Source organism: Ursus maritimus, unplaced genomic scaffold, assembly GCF_017311325.1.
Source record: "Ursus maritimus isolate PB19 unplaced genomic scaffold, ASM1731132v1 scaffold_1, whole genome shotgun sequence".
NCBI lineage: Eukaryota > Metazoa > Chordata > Mammalia > Carnivora > Ursidae > Ursus > Ursus maritimus.
Window position 1 is genome coordinate 29618982 of NW_024423343.1, and position 24027 is coordinate 29643008.

A 24027-nucleotide genomic window follows, 5' to 3' on the forward strand; every position below is an offset into this window, starting at 1 on the left:
CTGCTTTCTCCAGATGGAAAAGAAGCAAGTTATCACCACTTTCCCAAAACTTATGGACTATGTTCATTAAAAAAAGATACAAGATACACTGAAATATATACTCTCTAAACAGTTGTTCTTTTTTGTGTAGTCCTGGTTTTATCCTTTGTGTCTAATTGCTCCTTATTAGTGTGTCCACATTGATGCCACCTCTTGGAAAGCTGCTGGAGGACTTGGATTGGGGGCTGGACACATCTCTGAGAAGGAGCAACAGAAGCACACGGGCAAAGTATCAAATGAGTTATAGACACATGCACCCAAAGCCAAAGGAAGCTGGGCAGCAGCCAAAAGTCCATCAAGCATGGTCTTGCAAGAGACATAATATACTCCACGTCTCTCGTCTTTTCCTTTAATATCAGACTATATGGATGGAGGAAACACTGCATTATATTTACTTGAGGAAGCATTTCTGAAGCCTGTGGGTTAGAGGACAAGCAGATTCAGAAGTAGAAAATGGTTTGGTGCTTTGGTCTGATGGATAATTTGTTAGGGGTTTAGCACTCATTCTTCCTTTTATGAGTGTGTAACAAGAGCTTCTACTTTTCTCTTCCATCCTTGATTCTAGCCTTCCTTCTTCCCTTGTCATCATAGTCGGGACAGTGGGAAGTTGCTGGTTTTTCCTGCTTCGTATCTGTCCCATCTTATCCTGGCGATAATATTCTGTTCTTTTGCGAATTGTTCCATGCCCACTCCCAGTCCACGTGGTTCAGGTAGAGCGACTCTACCCATGACTCCAGAAGTGGCATGTAACTTAGGCCTGGCCATCAGAACATTCCACCCCGCTGGCTACAGCGATCATCTATGGTTAAGTACATAACCTGATTTCAGCAACCTGGGACAATTCTAGGACTGCCACTGGATACGTTGAAATGCGAGATTCCCTTTCTTATGGGAGTGGCTGAGAAGACAGGAAGATAAGCTTGGTGCTTTGGGCAGCTGTCTGGACCCCAGGGTGGGTGAGTTTGCTTGGGAATGGAGCTAACACAGAAGAAAGCAGAGTCAAGAGATGGGGAGAAGGACACCAGCTCCTGATGGCAGTCTGAGTTTCCAGGTAGCTGAACCTTAAGATAGGTCTACCCTTGGAGTTTTGGGTTATATTTGCTAGATTTTTTTTTCCATCTTGTATAGAGAGGAGTATCTGAATACTTAATTTAGAGGGAGACCTACGACCAATAATGCTTAACCTGCATTTGTGTGTGGAGGAGGGTACCTAATGGTATAAACACAAGTTCGACGGGATAACATACTCGAAAGGGCAGATGGCCATTCACTTTAGAAGCCACCTGGGGAGGGAAAAGCCTCCTCGTAGCTCATGTTGCCTCAGCTTGGCACAGTTCCCAACATCTCCAGAGAGGAGAAGGTGGAAAGCAAAAGGTCTAGAATAATCCCCTCTTTAAACTGCAATAAAGAGGGTGTTAGGTGGGGAAAGAGAAGAACCATGAAGTAGGGGAGGGTCCCTGATGGGGTTTTGGTCCTGGACAAACTTCCTCTAGGCTTTGATGCCTGCGTCTGTGACTAACTGTCATAACTCCACGCGCAATTAAGTTAGTCTATTTTTGAGAAAGTGAATAATTCCAACCTCTCATCCTCTACCAATTATCCAATAGGTAACAACAATGAGTGTGCAAATAATTAGCAATTAGTTGTATAAATCTAACACATGCCAGGAAAGTTCCTGCCTGCTCAGACCCACGGGGGGAAATAAAAAGGGAGATACCACAAGGACTTCCCCATTGTCTCCATCCCTTTCAGCCTGCTCCTCCTCTTCCTTCCAGCCACAGAAACACGCAGCCTCTGTTAGTTCCCCATCTCTGTCCATGTTCTCTGTTCACATAGACCACGGGGGAGAGGACTGGATCTAGAGCTGCTTTGGGAAAGGAGGTCTGGAGAACCTGACTTTGGTGACATTTTCATCTCATCCTATGGCATATTGAGCTTATGAAAAGGGTAATAAGGCTCACGGTCTTCATTTGAATGGCAAAGAGACTATTGCACTGCCTGAGAATGTGGAAACCTGCTTCTCGGGAGCAGCATGAGGTGGCCAGACTAGCTTGGAGCCTTTCCTGTGCCTTAGAAAGCATGGTTAATAGGAGCCAGGCATCCCAGGGGTCTCTGAGAGTTGGGAATTTGCCAGAGACCAGGAGGGCCACAGCAGTGGAAGATCTCCCGAGAGCTTGAGCCCTGCCATGACCTGGGAATAAAGCCCAGATAAAAACAGGCCTCTCTTTACACTTCTTTTCCCCCTCAAATTTACTGAGATACAATTTACATACAAGAAATGTGGCCATTTCAAGTGTTCAGTTCCATGAGGTTTTATAAATGGACACAATGTACCACCCACAGAATCGAGGATATGGGTGGCTCTTTATTTTACTTTGTTCAGCTGCTCCTTTTTCCTTACTAACTCTTAAACTGAGCATTCCACAACTCCACAGAAGACAGAAAGAAAATCCCACACTTGAAAAATTCATGGCTTGTCTGGAAAAACTCCAATCACTCATGGCTGATAAAAATTGCTGAATGTATTAAAATAAAGTCAAGGTCCAGGCAGGTGACGAAAATGAGAAATTTGAGTTTTGGAAAGAATTCTCTGGGATAAATAAACCATTCAGAACTGAAGCTTGAAGTGTGTGCCATGGCGTCTCAATCACAATTATTCTATTGCTTTATGTACTGCTGCTTGTAGAAAACTTTCTCTTAACAACAAAAATACAAATTACTGAAAAAGAATTTGCTTTCAAAGAAAGAATTCTCATGCCTCAATTAGAAAGCCCACAAAACTTAGTACAGAGGGAGAATTTCCACTTAAACTTAGTATGGCTGAAAAAAGAGAACTGTCCTTTCTAACAACTTCACAGTGAAATGTCTGGAATTTTTCCCTCTAAGTTGCAAATTCCTTCTTGTGTTTTGCCTTCCACCCCACCCCCTGACCCCCACCTTAAAATTTAGTTGAATGACTACTATGTGCCAGGTACTATGCAGGGCTGATGATACAGTGGTGACAAGGCAGGACCCTGCCTGAAGGAGCCTGTGGCCTTTGCTTTCTGCATCTTAAATGCACTCCCATTTTCATCTCACTTCTAGGAGGTCTCTTGCTCTTTGCAAAGCCTGGCTAGAAATGGGAAACCGGGAAAAGAAAGAGGAGCAGAGAAAGGGAAAAGAAGTGTCATAACTATTTTCCATGTGACGAAGACTAAGAATTCTATTTATTTCCCCCACCATTCCCTCATTTATTTCCCCACCAATTGTCATGGCTAGGGGTCATGGTAGAAACAGAGTCTAAAAAACCCAAATCAACAAAAAGCAAAAAACCCAAGAATAACCCAGTACCTGAGTATTTTCCTAAAAAACAGAACTCTCTCTCAGCAGCTCTACCTATGTTAGGAAAAGAGAAAGCCACAGAGAGAAGTTAAAGTCAATGCCAATACGAGTTACCAGACGCTTCCAATGATTGCTGCTTTTCTTACATGTCGGAAATTTGGAGAAGGAAATACACTGTTTCTGAAGACTGTGGTATTATTATTCAGAACATTGGAGCAGTGGTTTATTCAATACAGGTAGCATGATAGTCAGCCACCAAATCTAAATCTGGTTAGAGTCTAGTGCTGATTGTGAATCCTTTTCTTTTCGTAGCTTCTTCAGGAAAACACTAAGAAGTAAAACCAAATCTACACCACAATTACAATTGTGGTTTATAAAGAAATTAAGTAATAAGAATAGACATTTACTTCTTGACCAGTGACTTCTGTGATTTTCCAAGATGCAATGACTCATTCAGATATCACCACTGGTCCTTTGAGACCCATGATTTCTATATTAGCAACTTAGACTAGACTCCACAGGGCATCTGATAGTAACGTAGGTCTTCCGGTTAACTGTGGTTAAGAATGTGGCTCCTGAGACACGCCAATGTGAGATTTTCTTCTTGAGACCAAAGGATGACAGTGGGTGTTCTGACGCAGAAGCTCACCATGGTTGGCTTCTTGGAAGAGAGGTTCAAGACATTTATAATACAGGTTGTTATCAGAAATTAAAATAGATGAAGGGTACATCCTTATAACTGCAAATATGTATTTGGTTCTTAGGATTTCCATCTCTCTGCTTATATTTCCCATCTGTTCTTCTGTGCTATCTACTTTATGCACCAGAACTCTTAACATAGTAATCATAATTGTTTTTAAATTCCCAGTCTGATCATCCTAACAGCCCTGCCTGGTCTGGTTCTTCTTGTTCTCTCTCTCCAAATTATGATTTTTGTTTTGTTTTGTTTTCTGGTTTATGCCTTTTAGTATATCTTATAGTCTTTTCTTGCTAGCTAGACATGATATACTGAGTACAAGGAATGTGGAGGTGAGGCGTGGGGCTGGGGAGGGAGCATTCTATAGTCCTGTGATAAGGTCTCAGTCTTTTAGTGAGCCTGTGCTTCTGGCCTGTGAACTTCACAAGCATTTCTCAGTTCGTTTCTCCCTACTTCGGTGAACAGGATGGCCAGCGTGGCCTGAAGTTGAGTATTCCCCTTCTCCCACATGGAAAGCTAGAACCTGTTGGAATTGGCTATTTCCCTTCCCTCAGGTCAGTTAGGCTTCGCTAATAACCTCAGCAGGTTAGGCTTTGTTAACTAGTTTCCCCTGATGGTATGCCTTGTTAAGAAGAACAGAGTACTCTGGTGTATTTAAAAATGGCCCCTGTCCTCCTCTCACTGCTGGAGACACAAGGGCATCCCCCTCCATATTTGCTGTGGGAATCTGGTTGAGCTCCTGGACGTAAATCTCACAATACTGTGGGCCTCCCTATAACTGGGTCCACCTGGAGTATATAACCGTCAGAGTTGTCCCCACTGAACCTCCAGCAATTCATTAATTACAGGTCAGATTTTCCCTACCCCAGCACTGGGCCTTGCAGTGGTTTCTCTTGAGTCTCTGTTCCTGTAAGCCACAGTGTATTTGTATTTGCCTGTCTCTCCAATCTTTGGGGCAGTGGTTTGCCCTGTGTCCTCACCTCTCTTGCAGATCCAAGAACAATTGTTAATTTTTCAGTCTTTTTTATTTTTTACTTGTTAGGATGGAGTTGTGACTTCCAAGTTCCTCACATGCAGAACCAGAAACTTCTACTCTCCCTTGTATTTGGTATCAAAGTTCGCAACTTGTGAAAACTTCTTGCTCCGTCTCTTTCTCCTCCTCCTCTTCTGATTTTTTCTCCTCCTCCTTCTCCTCCTCCTTCTCTCCCTCTTCCTTTTTTCTTTTTTTTTAAATAAGGAAGTATAGGGATACTTGACTGGAAACTTGCAAAGCCTTTTGCACAACAGCAAACTATCACCCCATGCCAGTTACCTCCAGTTCTACATTGTCTCCAATAACTAGGCAGCAAATAAGGTGGAAGGAGTTAAGTAGAGGAAAAATTTGACTGAAAATATATAAAATGGTGAAATCGAAATCATTTTTATCCTTACACAAAACTCCTAAAGAAATTATATATTTTCGCATGTATCTCAAGTCTACACAGAAGGAGTGGTAATGACAGGAAAGAGAACATTTCCATTGTGCCATTAAACTGAAGAAAGAGACGAATCATATGGGATGAAGTACCTGACTGGAAGAAAATTCTTCAGTCATCTCTCACCAACCTTCCTGGGACACCAGGAGACAAGAGAGAAGACCATAATGGAATAATAGCCTTCCACATAAAGGAATTATGGTAAGTTGACATTAGGTTGAGCTGCACGCCAATCAAAATGGAGGAAGTTCTGAGCCAAGACTGTCACAGAGGTTCCGAAAGACGACAACCAGTGTGTGTTTTTATACTGTCTTCCTCATATTCAGCCTGCAGTAACTTGAACTGAGAATTGTCTTTTTATGGAGATTTATTACAATAGCATTGCCATTCAAGAACAGGCAGCCATCATCATAAATAAAGAGCAGACACACAGGCATGTGAAGATCCAAGACGGAGAGAGAATTTGTCAAGGTGGGTAAATCACGAACTTACTTATATTGCAAATAAATACACACGACTAAAGCCATCACTCATTAGGGGAAAATTTTTTCTTCTATCCTGAAAAAAACCAAGTCAAGCTGCCCTGGTTTGGATTTCCTAACCTTGTCCAAGGATTCCTTGGTCGTCCTAGAACTCAGAAACGGATGCCAGTCCTTCCGTGTTAGGGGACACGGAGGCCACTCTGGTGAAGAAAAGGTGTGCATTTCCTTGAGCACTGACTCTGCTGTGGCCTGAGGGCCGATGCTTACGATCAACAGTGCTGAGAAGGCTAGCCTTCCGCAAGAGACCACAAAGCTACTGAAATCTACTACAAAGCCCTTTGTGAAATAAGAGGGGAGAAAGACAGCCGACTCCTTGCTCCCCGCGCTTGCCTTAAAAGTCCAAGAGGCAGGGCCCAAGTGCCTCCCCACATCGCCTCTGGACATTGAAATCTGTGTAAGTGAATGCGTTTCCATGTCCAGCTTTGTTGTTTCAGCTGTCCCGAGAGCTGGGGATATCCATTACTCCCTGCCCCGGGGACGCTGACCTGCACGACAGCTCCGGGCTCCTCAGCTGGCCTCCCCTCCTCTACCCGCGCCGCATTTCAGTAAATGCCTGCCGGAGTCTTCCTGAGGCCACCACTCTGGGCCTGCTCATCCCCACTAAATGATTCATTAGGTTGGATTAACCCTTTAAACACTACTATTTACCAAAGGGTCCCTGGGGCTTCTCACACACTCCATCATTTTTAGCCATTATAAACAGCCGGTCCCAGCAGGGCGGAATCCACTTTAAGGCTACTCAGGTTGACAATGTGGGTTTTGTTAGCCCCAATTTACTTAAAAGCTCAAGACAGCATTTACTTTGTGAGATGGGGCGTACACATTTTCATCTCCCAGCCCATGCGTTCCAAATATACCTCTCTCCATAAACACCTAGGCAGTGCACAAAAAAGGCTGGAAGGAGTGGTCACACCAAGACCGTGGGGGGACGCGGGGTCTATTTTCATGCCTCCGTTATCCAGGCCTCCTTTTTGGTTGTTGCCATTTTCTGCCTATAATCAGCTGTGTGCACAATGCGTGGTGCCTGCCAAATGGCCATTTGTGGGCGCAATTAGACACCTGTGCCTTCAAACAAGTTGCAAGCACCTAATTGTGTCTGCATGTAGCCACTTGTGGGTGCAATTATCCAGAAATCCAGGTGTGCCTGGTATTATGCACAATTTAAGGGGAAAAAAAAAAAAGAGAGAGAGAGAGAATGTTTTCCAAAAACGAAGGCTCAGGTTGAACATGTGCCCCTCAGACTTGACCTGGGGTGGTTCAGCAGAAGCCACCACCATTCTCTCTGCATGGAGTTTCTTTGTTTCACAGTCCACAGCAGTGCTGCCCAACAGAAGATAATGCCAGTCACCTATACAGTTAAAGTTTTCCTAGTGGCCACATTAAAAAGTATAATGGGAGAGATGAAACCAATTTTAAGAATTCATTTTATTTAACCCAATATAGCTAAAATATTATAATTTCAACATGTAATCAATATAAAAAATAACTAATGAGATATTTTCCATTTTTTTGGGAGGTGGTCGTACTAAATCGTTGGAACCTGGTTTGGATTTTAAACTTAAAACACATCATGATTTAGGCTCTTCACATTGTAAGTGAGAATCGTACTTGGTAGTGGCTACCATATTGGAAAGCAAAGGACTACAAAGCATTGTTTTTAATTGTGTTTCAATGCTTGGGATTTGTATCCTTTAAGCACTTTTCTGAATATTTACAAAATCAGATTTCAAAGAAAGAACATTTGAAAATGCCGTTTAGTGTCTGAGGGTTGCCATTGGTTAACATGGCCCTTCAGAATGAGAATTGCGGCAAAATGGAGTAGAATGTGGAAAATCTCTCTGTACCTCTTTGTGTTACCGTTGGTGAGGAACGTGGTGGGCTAGGTTCAGAAGTGACAGGCACAAGCTGTGCAGACAGAGTTAGAAGAGGGGTAGCCAGAATTGGAAGGGAAGTGGAAATAGGGCACCTAGGATAGGAAAAGCAAATGGACCCAAGATTGTGGCAGACCTCTGCATCATCCCTTGTTATATACATGAATGGTTGTTCCAATTTATCCAGATAAATATGGCTTTAAGAGCATTGGAACAGAAAGCCTGCTTCATCTCAGTTGTGTATGGGAATCGCTGAATTAAAATTCGGCAAGAACTCAAGAGATTATCTTTCTTCAACTATGAAATGGGGAAATTATAGTATGTACTTGATAGAATCGTTGTGAGGATTAAATGAGTCAATATGGGCAAAACGTTGAGAAGGGCGCCTAGCACGTATGAGGCCGTCGAGTATCAGCTGCTGTCATCGCCCTCCCCACCAGCACCATCATCATGATTTTTTTTTTTTTAAGATTTTATTTATTTATTCATTCGACAGAGATAGAGACAGCCAGCGAGAGAGGGAACACAAGCAGGGGGAGTGGGAGAGGAAGAAGCAGGCTCCTAGCGGAAGAGCCTGATGTGGGGCTCGATCCCATAACGCCGGGATCATGCCCTAAGCGGAAGGCATACGCTTAACCGCTGTGCCACCCAGGCGCCCCCATCATCATGATTTTTATCATGATATTTATTCTCGAGCCATTCCAGAACAGTATGCATACATGTCACACACGCAGGTGTGTATGTATGTATGTACACACACACACTCACACATACACACAGCGCGTTGTGGGGAGAGATGACTAACTTCTCCTTTGCATATTGTTTCTAATGTCTCCTAATCCCTTCAGCCATCATTGCCATGCACTCAGATAAGTTCTCCAAATGCAGGAATCACATGGGAACATCTCTGATTCTCTGGAACCTCATTCCTAGTAGACGTCAAGCTCATGACACAGGCATTGCCTGAAAATTGGTTAAACGGAAGCTCAGAGCCACTTCTAATGCTCCAAGTTTCATTTCACGAAATGAATCCATGGAGAGCAGGTATGGTACCTTCTCTTTCGGGTATAAATACTCCCTGAATCGAGAACAACCAATTTCATGTACTTAAGTAACAATTAAGTATATTTTTTACAATTAGGTGATGTATTTACACACCTACTCCCACACCAGCCCCCCATGACCCGTTCTTTCTTCCTTTCCTGATTACTTGAGAATAGCCAGTTTACCAACGCAGCTGTCCTGAGTTCTGCACCTTCCATACCAGTTGTCACAGGAACTGTTGGTTAGAATATTTCTTCCTCATCACCCCCTCACCCTGCTTTTTAAAAGCCCCTGCATCAGTCAGCAAGAGATTTGAGTATGCCCAGAGGGTGTGTTGATATTGCTTCATGGCAGGGACTAAAGGTCTATGACCAGAGGGTGAGCTAAAAACATGCATCAATGACTTCCGTCCCAGTTTGGTACCAGAAGCTCTGCTAATGCCTAAGTTTTAATGATACAACGAGTAAGTTTCAGTACCTGAGAAAAAAGGAGACATTAAATGTCTCACTCTACATGACTTAATTTAGTTCCACCAGAGGCAACACCCCTTTCTGTAGCAGGTCCCTCCCTCCTCCTCCCCCTCACTCCTCTCAGACACCTCAAGAAAATGCCATTTGCTCTTTGCTCCACTGGCAAGAATATCTGCGGAAAAGGCAATAATCTAGGCTACTCTACAGACTGTTTTAGGGAAAAAAAATATCCCGAAGGAAGCACAACCATCAACCTGGAGAGTGGCCAGATGCCCCCTTCAGAACCTTAACAATAAGCTTCCAGCACCTTCCTCAGCCTTTTCTGATGGAACCTGCTTGTTCTCAAATACAATTATTAAAATAGATGAAACATGACTTCTTATTCAATTTCCTATTTTTCTGCTTTAGTTACCAGCATTGTAATAGTATTCTTCAAAGTCATGATTCTTCATCCTGTTTCCTTTCATTACATCTCACTTTCACGTTCAGAGTCTAGTGTGGGACTCCAGAAGGCGAGAGAGTTCTCCCGAGTCGCTTATTTGCAGAGAATGCCTACTCTGGGGAAGGTGTGTCCGCGTCACACAGCAACAATGTTTTGAAAGTGGTTTTCGTGTGGACAGCATTTCAGTTACGTGATGGCCTAAACAGGTTTGTGTGGCTGCTCGCGTGGCAGCCTGCTTACTGCACGGGCGGCAGCCTGCTTACTGCTCGAGTGGCAGCCTGCTTACTGCTCGCGTGGCAGCCTGCTTACTGCACGGGCATCCTTGCTAGGAGAGATGCATTCCGAGCGCCAGGACAGTCGGTAGCAACACAGGCTGTAGAAACACAGCCCATCTGAGATTGAGGGCCGCCTGCACGAGGGATGGATTGGTGCTGGCTCAAAGACCCATGTCTTCTCATCTAGTTATTTCCAAATGCAACCAGAAATGAAGACAGCAGGACCAGGATCCACATCTGGGGGCCGGGACCCAGCCAGGCTGCGAGGACCAGCTCTAAACCCAGTCCTTAAAAGCTGCCTCCGAGTGAGTGATGCCCGAAAACTGGAGTTACGTCTTCTTCTGCCATCTATTTATCTTAAGAATATAAAATTAAAATTCTTAGACCATTCAGTATCTTTAATTGAAAGTATTAGTTAATTCTCAACCCTATTCAAATGCTTGAAATGTGAGCATTTTCTCAATTTAATACAGATTCCCAAAAGTATCCATGTATTTTAGACTCAAATTGCAATAAAAACTTAACCTTGTAAGCAACTTTCAGTATGAAGTAGAATAATTTTTTTTAAAGATTTTGTTTATTTACTTGTCAGAGAGAGAGAGAGTGAGAGAGCACAAGCAGGGGGAGCGGCAGGCAGAGGGAGAAGCAGGCTCCCCATGGAGCAAGGAGCCCGATGTGGGACTCAATCCCAGGGCTTTGGGATCATGACCTGAGCCGAAGGCAGACGCTTAACCGACGGAGCCACCGAGGCGTAGAATAATTTGAACTTCTCATGATAATTCTAAAGAAGGCTACTATACTTATTGTTGCATTGGGGAGAATAGCTTTTTCCAAGGGAGTTTACCATCTTATGCCTTCCCGTGATTCAGCAAGTGAAGAGTGAGACAACAGGAAGATTTTATCTCTCTCCCCTGACTATCATGAGTAGATCCATTTGTGTTTCAAAGTTCCATTCTTTGGCATTAGTTCTTTTACAAACTCTAGTCATGTAGAGTGAGACATTTAATGTCTCCTTTTTTCTTCGGTACTGAAACTTACTCGTTGTATCATTAAAACTTAGGCATTAGCAGAGCTTCTGGTACCAAACTGGGACGGAAGTCATTGATGCATGTTTTTAGCTCACCCTCTGGTCATAGACCTTTAGTCCCTGCCATGAAGCAATATCAACACACCCTCTGGTTACAGGGTCTCCACACACATGTCATTCCCATTATTACAGATGTCAAGAGAGAGACAGGAGAAGCCTGTTTTATTACGGCCATGAATGATAGCGAGAGATTGGACCTTTCAAGGGGCATGCCGATAAAATGGGTGATTCAGAGATGCTGTGCCTCATACTTGAAAAAAGATCTAAATTTATTACATTTAATGTTTCATATAAATCACCAAACCTGAATGTGTTATAAAAATGAGCTAAAATGCTGCTTAACAGACATTATTAAAGAGTCTTAAGTATGGAGCCATTTCTAATTGGTAAAAGTTCACAGATGAACACTTCTTGCAAGTACTCATTTTTAAGAAATATTTCTTCCAGGAAGAAGGCCCGTATATTTCAGTGTGAGATATAATCCTGGGGACAAATCTCTTTATGAAAGCATCCTCTTTATGTTCGTGGAAGGAATCTTGGTGGAATCCATGATTTAAGCTTTATTCCTCATTTATTTTACTATGAGACAAAAGCAAGGTGAAAAATAATTCAGACTGCAGTGGTAGACAGTCCAGGCTCCAGTGTGCCTGGAGTAAAACTTCTGTGCAAGGCAATACATGTCAGGAGCCAATCAGCCATTATTAGTCTCAAAAAAATAAATAAAAGAACAGTGCGGAAAATTATTTGTGCTGTTTTTATCATCTTGATTAAAGGATATAAACATGGCTAATTTAAAATTAATCTGTGGAAGAATATGCTGTCATTTCAATTAAAGGAAAAAGAATCATTCTGGAGCTGTCCCACCTCGGCCAAAGCCCCACCCTCAACCAGAGAAGTTTGGCCTCCAAGATGGAGAGGGCGCAGTAAACCAATTTTCAGCCACAAAATGTGATTTGCAAAATTGGTCTGAAGTAGGGCTGGCTGGATACCGCCTCTGCTGGGGAGTGAAATTAAAACGGTCATCCATTCACAGAAAGTCCCCAACAGCCTGGCGGCCTCTGGTGTGGCTGCTCCATGACCACAGCTCCCTTCCCCATCAGCACAGAGACGCCCCCTCCCGGGACTCTGCACCCCCCCCCCCAGCTTTTTTGTTGGAATGGGTCTCAAGGGAAACCTCATCTCCAGGGAGGAGGACAAGAGAGGCCAGGAGAAACTGACTAAGCCACAGCAGCTTTTTTCTCCCTTACGTGGGTCACTCAGATTTTTCTAATTCCTCTATGTGGGCATTTTTCTCAGCCTCCCCTTTCCCCCTAAACCCCGTTTTTATCCCCAAAATGTAGGCTCTGAACAAGTGGGTATAAGAACAACAGCTCTCACTGTTTTGAACAAAGAATTCAGGGCCTGCAAAAATAAGCATCTGGAATGCTAGGAAAAGAGAAATATATTTTTTTACGGATTCAAAAATCTTTTTTGTGTGTGAAAATATTTACTTTTTTTACGCTTTACTGATTTAGTTTCCATTTCTACTCTTACAGCAGATAAACTTTATTAGAACATAGCTCATTATAACCAGTTGTAAAAAGCAGATATTGACCACATATCTATCTACTGTCAAGCTGGTATGGCAGAGGAGATAGAAAAATTTAGGACACAGTGCTTACCTTCAGAAAGCTCAAACTTTCTAGTTGGGGAGATGAGCTAAGAATGCATTAAAAAAAAAAAAGGTAATTTGGGACGTCTGGGTGGCTCAGTTGGTTAAGCGTCTGCCTTCGGCTCAGGTCATGATCCCAGGGTCCTGGAATCGAGCCCTGCGTCAGGCTCCCTGCTCAGCGGGGAGTCTGCTTCTCCCTCTGCCTGCTGCTCCCCCTGCTTGTGTTCTCTCTCTCTCTCTGACAAGTGAATAAAATCTTTAAAAAAAGTTAAAAAAGATAATTTGATGGGCTACTTCAATGCAAGAATCCATGTCAGATGGCAAAGATTTGGACTACAAAGTTAAATGACGCAATTGTCATGCAACAGTAAAATCTGGGGTCAGCTTGAAACCTTGAAATGCGGACTTTGGGCCACTCCATTTGACATCACCATGTCAATACTGTCTTTTCTTACGATTCTACTTTTATCGTTCATTCTTACGATGCTGGTTTATAGCATCGGTCCCCTCGTAAGGCTCTATGCTCTATGTATCAGAGTACGCATATCTTTATCCGCTTTAGCTACGCTGCCGATGCTTGGACTACAGCTGTCTGTACAGGTGCCAAAACGATTGTAAGGGTCACGGATGTGTCTGTGCTACCTTCTTACATGACACAGACATGTGCCAGGGGACCGTCTTGCTTTCTGGGGGGATTCTGGTCTTTGAACGCACATGGTGATATAGAGTTGACAACGGATTTAAAACTCTTGCTTTAAATGACATTATGCATGAGGGGTGCCTGGGTGGCTCAGTCGTTAAGTGTCTGCCTTCGGCTCAGGGCCTGATCCCAGGGTCCTGGGATTAAGCCCCGCATCAGGCTCCCTGTTCTGCTGGGAGCCTGCTTCTTCCTCTCCCACTCCCCCTGCTTGTGTTCCCTCTCTCACTGGCTGTCTCTCTCTGTCAAAAAAATAAAATCTTCAAAAAAAAAAATAAATGACATTACGGATGAAACTCTACCTAACATATTATTTGGCATTTATCTACAATCAACATATGGAAGTTTATTTGCTCTAACACCTTCTTATTTGCTCTAACACCGTCAAGGTAAGAAGAGGAAAGGGAGAGGAAGAGAGTCTGTAGGAACCTAACTCCTGGGGCAGCTGTTGGGACTCTGGAGGACATTTAAGATACGTTAAAGATTCCATCAAAAGATATATTTATTTCCATAGTGTTTCTGATCTAAGGGGAAGAGAAAAACTTGGTAAATGTTATTTATCTTTAAGCTATCCTTGTGGTGAAATATTCAAATATATGTTGCTTACTTTACTGTTCTTCTTTGTTCTCTCATATATATTTTCCTCGTGTGTGCGTATGTGCGCGTGCAATCTGGCCCAGATGGAATTTAAATTAAAATCAACGTACATTTGCTTTCTCCTTTAAAAATTCACCTCTGGACTAGTACCGATGGGCAGTCTTTTCCCATTGCCCTGCCACATCACAAGCCTACAAGTCGAAAATATTTTTCTCAAACATTTGCTTTTCTCAGCCCCAGCTGACATTTTTTTGTTTATTTGGTTTTGAAACAGCAAACAGGATACTCAGAAATGTATCCTGACGTGGAACGTGCCTTTTTCTTGCTAGAGCCAACAAAGAGTTCAGGCGGCGGCCAGCGGCTTTTCCCCTTCCCATAATGCTGCTTGTGAGATGGGCCACTGACAAAGGGCACGAACTTTCTTTGTGAAATAGATGAAGCCACAGGCTCTATTTTTAAGTCTGTAAAAATTACCTTTGGTATGGCATCTCTCCCTCTCTCTCACTCCTCAGTGGCTTCTGTCCCCTTACAGCTCCTTTAGGTGTTGACGGTTCTCTACTTTCTAGCTCCCTCTCCTCATCGACACAGAAAAAAAACAGGGTATTATCCTATACATTTCAGCCCAGGAATCCCATTTTTTAAACTCATTCATATAACAGGAGGCTTTGTCTCCTGTTAAAGTTTCAGGACACATGCTAAAAGGATGTGACGTTGCCCCAAATTAGAGCATTCAGTCGGTGCGTTTTACGGATTTCAGTACATGCTAGAACACAGAAGGGGTGCCTTTACTACCAGGAGTGACTAGTGGGTCTCTGAGAAAAACAGATGGCACAATGGGGTACCGCTGATCTTTTTTTTTTTTTTTTTTTGGAATTATTCTAGAGCAGAAATTGTCTGCTCCAGATGGATTGTGTGAAGAACAATGACAGTCCATGCTCACATGGAACGTTGACTGGGCCAGTTTGGGGCCACCTACCTGGGCAACTTTTTCCTGGAACTGTCATACAACTGGCACCAGACTGACACCTTGACTTACAGAAAACTTTGAGTGCCACATTTAGTCCTGTTTGTCGTCCGCTTTTGCTAAGTTCTCGTTAGGCAGTCTATGAACTCTGTACCCTTTTCGTTCTGTGCTTTTCACATTCCCAAAGAATGAGGTTCTCATCGTGAAGTGGCCACAAGGGTTACTGGTTTAGTAAACTTTGATGTCAACTTCCTTTCTAAAAATGACTTTGGCTGCACAGAGTATAACACTGTAACTGTGGTTTCTGAAATTCAGAAATAATAGTTTATCTTTAAGGACTTTTTTTTTTTTTTTTTGCTATTCTGTGGTGAAGTTGTCAACACCTTTTAATATATAAGAATTTCTCTCTTTTCCCCCAATATATAATTTCTTCCATATTTTCAGATACTTACATCATCTAAACCAATTTGTTGGCACCTTTCACCCCATACCATAGAGAGAAACCACGGAACGGATTTTAAGTGCTGACAGAGAAAGAACTGTTAATTTGCCTAGTCTGCAACCTGTGCAATTTTCTACTTTCTACATAGAGTATAAATTTCCCGATATTCATATCGATGTTTTATTAACCATTGATGTGCTGAGCTAAAGAAAAAAAGGTGGCTTTTCCAAAGATGATTATTTCCTATTTGTCACTTTCCAATCACTTGAACACTACGAACAGTGAGCAATGATACAGCCGCAGTTTGGAGACATCCGCATCTTTGAAATCCCTTCCTGTGGCAGAAAAACCAACCAAAATACCCTTCAGGAATTCAGTTTAAACTTGAGGAATTGTGCAGTTTTATAAATCTCAGTTTCCTTTTAGGATGTATGTTTCACAGCTCTTTAGGGGACTCCCATGGATAACTGCTTCCGCTCCTCTGCCAGCTTGTCATCCTCCTAGGGACCAGAACTGTCACTGCCTTTCTGCCAAACCTTGCATCCCATCCTTCCTTACCTGCTGAGGAGGATGGCACCTCCCTCCACCTAGCTAGCTGCCCAAGCCCTGGACTCGAGAGTCACCTTTGTCACCAGCCCTTCCCTCAATGACCATATCTACTCAGCCATCAAATCACGTCAAGTCATCTCCTTACAAGCACATGCCCTTCTTCTCTTGCTGGCATTCCCCGCCATTAGAGCCTCGTTTCAGGCCCTCAGCGTTCCTCATAGGGAATATATCAACAGCTTCGCATTGTCTTTTCTTATTCCAGTCTTGCCCTTCCCATTTATTTTCCATGAAATTATCAAGGGACTTTTTCTAAAATGCAAATCTGATCAAACCATTCCCTTGTGTAAAAGCCTTCAAAGGCCAGAGGGTTTCTGGGTAGAGTCAACTGTCTTAACATGTTGTACAAGGTGCTTCAAACTACATGTCTTGTCACTTCCTTCCCTCAAATTCAATGTACGTATTTACAATTTTAGCATTTGATATACTCTATTGCAATCCCCTTTTGTCTGTCCTCCACTCCTTACCTAAGCCACCAGAGACTAGACTGTAAAGCCCTGGAGACAAGGAATGTGTGTCCTTGAAGAATGTCTCCTCAGTGCCCACTACACAGCATTGTCCAACTAAAAGTTGACTGAATGAGTGAATGAATGAATGAATAAGTGTCAACTCTCTCTATTGTCACGATCTCATCCAACCTCAGAACACTAGATTAAATATTCCTCAACAACTCAACTCAAATTTCCCATGCTCACCTCAGCTGTCACAGTAACCCAAGTCACAGGTTTGCTTCCTTCCATCAGATTCCATCTCGTCTCCATCTTTTCTTTGCTCAGCTTCAGCCAGATCCCCTACAACTTTCCTCCTACACATAAAGTGCACTAAATCGAACCCTAATCTTCTTAAAGAGTTAATGTGCCTCCCTAAATGACTAATTTACTACTAGAAAGTGACTTAGGCACTGGGGAGAATCTGGCTCATTATTTAATAGCCAATAAGGCCAGCTGTTTCATTTCAAGAAATTAATGGTCTTTAAAACCTTTCCATATTGTACCAACTGCTCTTCTCGATGGAGAGCCAAGTGACTTTTATTAGTAAGGTTGATAAAATCCAAACCCTGTTAGCCCTGCTCTAGCCTTCTTCATAATACCAATAGAGTCTTCTGGGACATCTGGTTATTTTTGCTTTACTCTCTCTGTTGATTTTTTGAGAATTTTTTTTGCTGCGTTTTCTTTGGTTGCTCCCTTGGAGACTGCAAAAGGTGGTCTGACAGCTGCACTGCCTGGCCTGATGGCTTGACCCCCGGCCTTCTTGACTTCTTAAGGAATGCCTTTCAGCATGAAGCTTAATTTGGCTGAGACAGTGAGCAGTTTGTGACTTTCAGGTTAGTTCATTCCATCTTTAGCCGCCTGAAATTACTCATATGTAAAAAACATTCACATGCAGAGGATGTTTTATGCAACCATCTTTCTCTTATTAATTTAATAATTATTTAATAAATATAAATTTAATAATTTAATACTTTAATAATTATTAATTTCTCTTATTGCCCATTAGGCAAAAAGGTCAAGAAAAGGCTAGATTAGGCCACAAATCCATATTACAAGACAAAGATATATCAGCCCTTAATTTTTAGCTATTGATCAGTATTTTATTTGAGGACATTCAGCTTTTAAATAAAAGAATGAATAAAGGATATCTGTCATCTATCAGCAACTAAAGTCTCTGTTCTTTTGCAGTATAAACTGTTGCCAGTGGCATATGAACAACTATATTCCAACATCCTACATACGTTAACTGGATTATTTATCTACATTATACATGGTGGGGTGGCTACGGTTTCGTGTTAGTATTTCCTTTTTTTTGGGTTTCCTGTGGTTTTATGCTGCTATCATTTATAGTGGGATCGACGTAGTACTTTGTGTTCCAAAGAAGGTTGCCGTTGGTCCTTCTCATAGTGTTTCCCCTCCTCTCTACTCTCAGGGGATGAAACAGAATGTTACTTTTCAAATGCTGGGAAGATAGGATGTGTAAACCCTTCCTTAGGCAGCGCTGGTGAACACACTGATGTAGCCTCTGAAACATAAGCTGGGCCTGTGTTTCACGTTGTTGGTGGGTGTGATGGGGAGGAGGAAGATGGGGGCGCCTAGTTAAGAGTTTGATGCCATCCATCCCGTTTCCTGGGATTTATATGCTGGGAAGGTTTTGTTCTTTCTAAAAGCGCACAAAAGGCAGGGTTTAAAATAGAAATATATATACACATTATGCTGTGGGGGGCTGAAAGGAGACCAAAATAAGTTTTCTTGCTAGAACTATTACATTCACTCCGCTATTGAAGACACCCTTCAACACAGTAAGCTACTGTTTGAGTATTTTTTCTCATGAATTTTACAAATGAAATATTCTCTATGAAGACATTATTATTTTATTGAAAGAAAAATGCTGGTCGCATAGAAACCGTAAGGGGAGGATTTTTTAAAATGACCCCTTTAAGAAGAGTTTACAGCAAATCCCTCGCATTCAGTAAGTCTTAAACTTATTGAGTCGTAAAACTTTTCTCACTCACCCCTTTCCTCAGAAATATGCACCAAATATTACTCGTTAAAAAAATTGGCATGTCATTTTAGGGAGCTTGAGGGTCCCCTGAAACGAGCCAGTGGACCATTTAAATATGTCAGATCAAGACCCTTCTCACGGTTCCTCTGGGTTTCGCCAAGTGATACATGTGCTATCTCAAGCTAAGTCTCTTGCCAGTAGAACTGTATCTTTCTCACAGAAATTCAAAGGGCAACTTCCAATGGTATGAATACTGTCTTCGGGGAGCACACCTGGAGTTCTCATCAAGCAGATCCGAGGAACACAGGTGTGCATGTTGCAACGGACGCAGGGCATGCGTGTCAGCTCAACAGTCACACCATGTTCGTGCCGCAGAGGGTCACCTCAGCTGGCAGAGGGCAAAGACAGGAGCACATATTTTGCAAGAGGAAGGGCCACCTCAAGAAAGAAGCCCACATGGGTGATCCTGACTACTCCCAGGACCCTGAAGACCTCGTGTGTCCTGACACAATACACAACTGCAGTGAGAGCAAGGAAAAACAAGTGGCTGGTTGATGCATGTCAATAAACTGCACAGATATCTTCCACATTAACCACACAAAGCTATTCACATGGGTGTCCAGACGACCATGTGTTCTTTATGATTACAACAAATCACAGTTGATACTGCTTGAAACTATGTTATGAAAGCACATTACTGCTTAGCGTGACATGTGTGTTCAAAGTATTCCTGCAGTAGAATAAATAATTAAGAAATAAATAAAATCTTAAATAACTGGAAGAAAAATAGGTAAATGTTTATGTGGTCTCACGATGGAAGACAACTTTTTACATATAAAAACAAAGAATTAAATAATAAGCTGAAAGATTGAAGATTGAACTTATAAAAATTATAAACTCCTATTTGCCATAAGTATAATTTAAAGCTAAATTAAAATAATATTAACATACGACAAAGTGTTAATGTCCTTAATATATGACGAGCTCTAGTAAATCAAGAAGCATTAAAACCTAGACAGACGTGAAAACAGATGAGCTACCATAGACTGAAAAAAAAAACCAATTCCATAAACATGTGAGAAACAGTCAACTTCATTACAAGTAAAGGACTTACAAATTAAAACAGTTTGTGATCACAATTGGTAGTTCTTTTTTTTTTTTTTTTAAAGATTTTATTTATTTATTTGACAGAGATAGAGACAGCCAGCGAGAGAGGGAACACAAGCAGGGGGAGTGGGAGAGGAAGAAGCAGGCTCATAGCGGAGGAGCCTGATGTGGGGCTCGATCCCGTAACACCGGGATCACGCCCTGAGCCAAAGGCAGATGCTTAACCGCTGTGCCACCCAGGCACCCCACAATTGGTAGTTCTTAATCGATTACGTTCACACAAGTTAAAAAAGTATTTTATATTCAGTGCTGGTGAAGTGTAAGTTGGGACAACCTTTTCAGAGGTCAGTCTGGCAATATATATCAAGAACTTTAAAAATACTCACTCTTTCACCTAATAATTACATTAGGATTTTATCCTGTAGCCTGTTTGATTTATAACCCATACATTTTGTTCTCAGGAAGACGAGCTTAAGCATCTTAACTAACTGGATGTGATTGATCCAGTTGTACAGGCTTCATGGATACAACACTGATATCCACAGAAACTCTCATGCTGGGGCAAGACCATGGGTGCAATCTGACTACATCTCTATGACCAGTCCCTGCATTTGGCCAAGTTCTTGCTATTCTTAATTGGAGCAAAGGTGGCCTGTTGAAATCTATGCAAACCTGACCAGGTATGTGTTTATAGCCATGATCATAAGTCAAGTCACTGCATATCCTCAAACTGGCATCATGCATTAATGGACACGCTTGAGTTAGGCACCTAAGTACCAAATTCCCTTTTTCCCCGAGGCTTTCCTATTCTGGCATTCTCAGAGGCGCTGCCGTATTTCAGTGAGGTTCCGAACACGGACTCGACAGAAAATGAACTCATCAAAGACTTTCCATCATTTTGATGAATTGTATATTTGAGTGAAACAGAGAAACCGGAAATACATTCTTCCGAGGTTCCGCTCTGGGGCGGCTCTGTCATTTCTATCATTATTCATTGTGTTTCAGAAGACATAACCAATTCGAACAACACCTCCTTCAAAAATAAAATAAATGCATCAAGACTGTCTGGAGCTACTTAATGACCATGTATTTTCCTCCTGTGAAAGGATGTCAGGACTGATCCACTTTGACCCTGGGACTTCCGGCTCACTCGCTGTAGCAGCGCTGCTCTGTCCCACCCAGCTCTCCCCACTTCCGGTCCACTATAGGACTTACTCCACATAGCTGTGCTTCTTGGCTATGTGGAGGCTTCCTGGTCCCAGTGCTCTAGATAGGCAGAAGTGCTGGGGTGCTGGCTCCTTCAGGCGCAATCCTTAGCCAAGGACAAACAGGACTTGCGAGACAAATTCTGCAACATCCTTGCTCTGGGGTGGCACAAGGTGTGAACGCGTTCCGGACTATTTCCAGAGGGCCCTAGCCGAACTGATCCCCATTGCCTGCCGTGGTAACCTGCTCGTGAATGCAGTATAGACTGGCTTTCTTCCCTGTTCTTCCTCACTCTCCTTCCAATACGTCCTGGGATCGGTTCCCAAATAAAATCACTTGCTCTCAAATCTCTGTCCCAGGCTCTGCTTTCGGGGCGAACCCAGCCCCAGACTTCAGAACGAGGACATTTTTTACTTTTGAGTTGGCACTAGAAAATTATGGGACCTCCCACCGTTCCTTGTTACTGTTGTTCTGCTGCTGCAACAATAGTGAAAGGGACTCCCTGTATCCTTTCTCCAGATTTACCACATTTTCCCATTTGCCCCATTTACTTTTTCATGCATTCTCTTTTCTTTCAGTCTGTTCCCTTCCCCTCCATGCGCCCTCTTTCTCTCCATACTTACAAACATGCACATACACATATTATTACATATACATATTATTTCTGGAACCATTTAAGAGTAAATTGGAGACTTGTGCTTTTTTACCCCTAACTATTTCAGTGCATGTTTCTGAAGAACAAGAATATTCTTTTAGGGACAGCATAGTTACCAAAATGATTTCTGCTGTTTCTTATTATCTTCATGCTTACACTTTATGGGGTCAGAGATATGCTTAGTCACAGAATGCCAGATGGCATTAAGTCACCAATGCTTACTACTTGAGAAAAATATAATTTCCAGAATGAAATTACATAGACAGTGGTAGATAAGCCTTTGCTGTCCATATAAGCAGGGAAGACATGTCACAACCACAGACTGGAGGCCAGTCCCATGCAATTTGCACCGTCCACCTGCTTCTTTTTGTACCTTCCAAGTAGGAGACTCTGCGGTTTATGAAATCATCACCCTTGATATGCCCTGGGGTCTTCTGTGTTCAAGAGTACACATTGGTCTAACAGCCTGGATTAGCCATCGTACTTCCCTTCCTTGGTCAGCTGTCTCTGCTGTACATTTCAGGATCTCTTTCTGGAAGTCTAAAAGGCACTTTGAATCTAGCACGTCTCAACTCACACTCATGATCCTCCCCTCTTCCCCAAACCTGGTCCTCTCCCAGGACTTCCTCTCTTGGGGAATGGTACCATCACCCATGCCGTTGTGTGGGGATTCATTCTTGACACCTGGCTTTACTCACCTCCCACATATCCACATGCACTCCATCAGAACATTCTGTCAGTTCTTCCCACCATCTCTTCCCATCTCTGCTGTCATCACCACCACCCCTGGATGCCCCACCATCTCCTGCCTGAGCTACAGCAATATCCTTTAACTGGTTTGCATCCTACCTCCCTCCAGTCTATTCTTCACCCTGCAGCTAACACACACACACACACACACACACACACACACACACACACACACACCTATGTCTTCCTCCTGCTTAAAACCCAAAAAGGGTTCCTAATGAGTGTTTGGATGAATATAAACATACTTAACCACTCATGGTCTGACTTCTACCTGCTTCTCCTGCTTGGCTCTTGCAGTCTCCGTCCCAGCCTTATTTCAGTCTCTCAGTTCACTGTGCCATCTCCTACCACAAGGCCTTTGCACATGTTGTTTTCCCTGCCTGGAATGTCCTTATGTCTTCTCTCTAACCTCCTTCAGGTCACAGCTCAAGTGTCATTCCCTCCCTTGATTCAGTCCAATTTCCCCTGTTTTCTGGAATCATGTATCTCTTGTTTTTCACAAGAGGCCGGATTGAAATTCTATGTTTTCTTTGTGGCTGTACAATTATTATCTTTTCCACTCGATTACAAACTTCCTAGTCCAAGGATTGTGTCTTGTGGGATTCTTATTGTATCTTCAAGGCCTATGGAGTGTATTGTGCCAAGTAGGTAGTCAGCAATAGGTGTTAAATGAAGGAATAAACAAGCATAGATGACTTTTTAAGCTCATCTGTTTAGGCTAATAAAATTGCACAGTTAGCTCTGAACAATTCAGAACTGATCTGGGTTAAAAAAAAAAATCAGATATGCAGGCAGTGACCAGAAAAACTATGGAATTCAAGCTGTTGACAAGGTGGTAATGTAAGTGACTTGTCTATAACCAATCCACAGAAAGCAGTACTCCATTATCTTGGCCATATTACACGCAGCACATCTGGAAATTACTCACAGAATACTGGCTAGAAGGTCTGGCTTATATATGGACCTGACTCTGGATGTTAGAAAAAAAACAAAACAAAACTGTAAAAGGGTGTTACACAGTCTAGACCATTTAGCATAAATTGTCAAAGGCACCAACATATCAGTGGAAAGTAATCAAGCAAGGATAAACCCCGATCCTGATTTTATAGGACTGTTTCCAGAAGAAAAACTACATTGTGGCAACTCTTTCTTAAAATAGCTCAACGTGCTTATTTTCCATCTTAAACCTCTCCCGCAACAATTACAGCTCTTTCCGGTACCTTGTAAAACCCAGGCTGTCAGACACTATCATTTCTGGAAATGGGTGGGCATTTGCCTCAGCTACATGCAAGCAATTAGTGGGCAGACACCCTATCTGAGCAGTCACCACCCTGTCTTCACTTTCAAGCAATGGCCAAGTTGAAAGGCGACTTCTCATGCCCCAGAGTTTATTGTCGGTGGAGAGTGGCCAGGGAGAACTGCCAGGTTCCTACCTCTTTAACATGTCACTCCATGTTCAACCACAAGGGTCAGTTTTGTGATCGTTGCGTGGGACAACCCTCTGTCGGGACAAGCCTGAACCACTTCTATCTAGGCTTAATTGAAGACTTGGAATCTAAGCAAGAACACATTCTGGATGTTGCTCTTTTTGTA

The 24027-nt window shown here is 42.6% G+C and overlaps 1 protein-coding gene across 3 annotated transcripts in view; it reads right to left on the reverse strand.

The window, feature by feature from the left end:
- PARD3B (par-3 family cell polarity regulator beta) overlaps positions 1-24027 on the reverse strand; it is a 978033-nt gene that overhangs the window by 19678 nt on the left and 934328 nt on the right. The window lies entirely within an intron of this gene.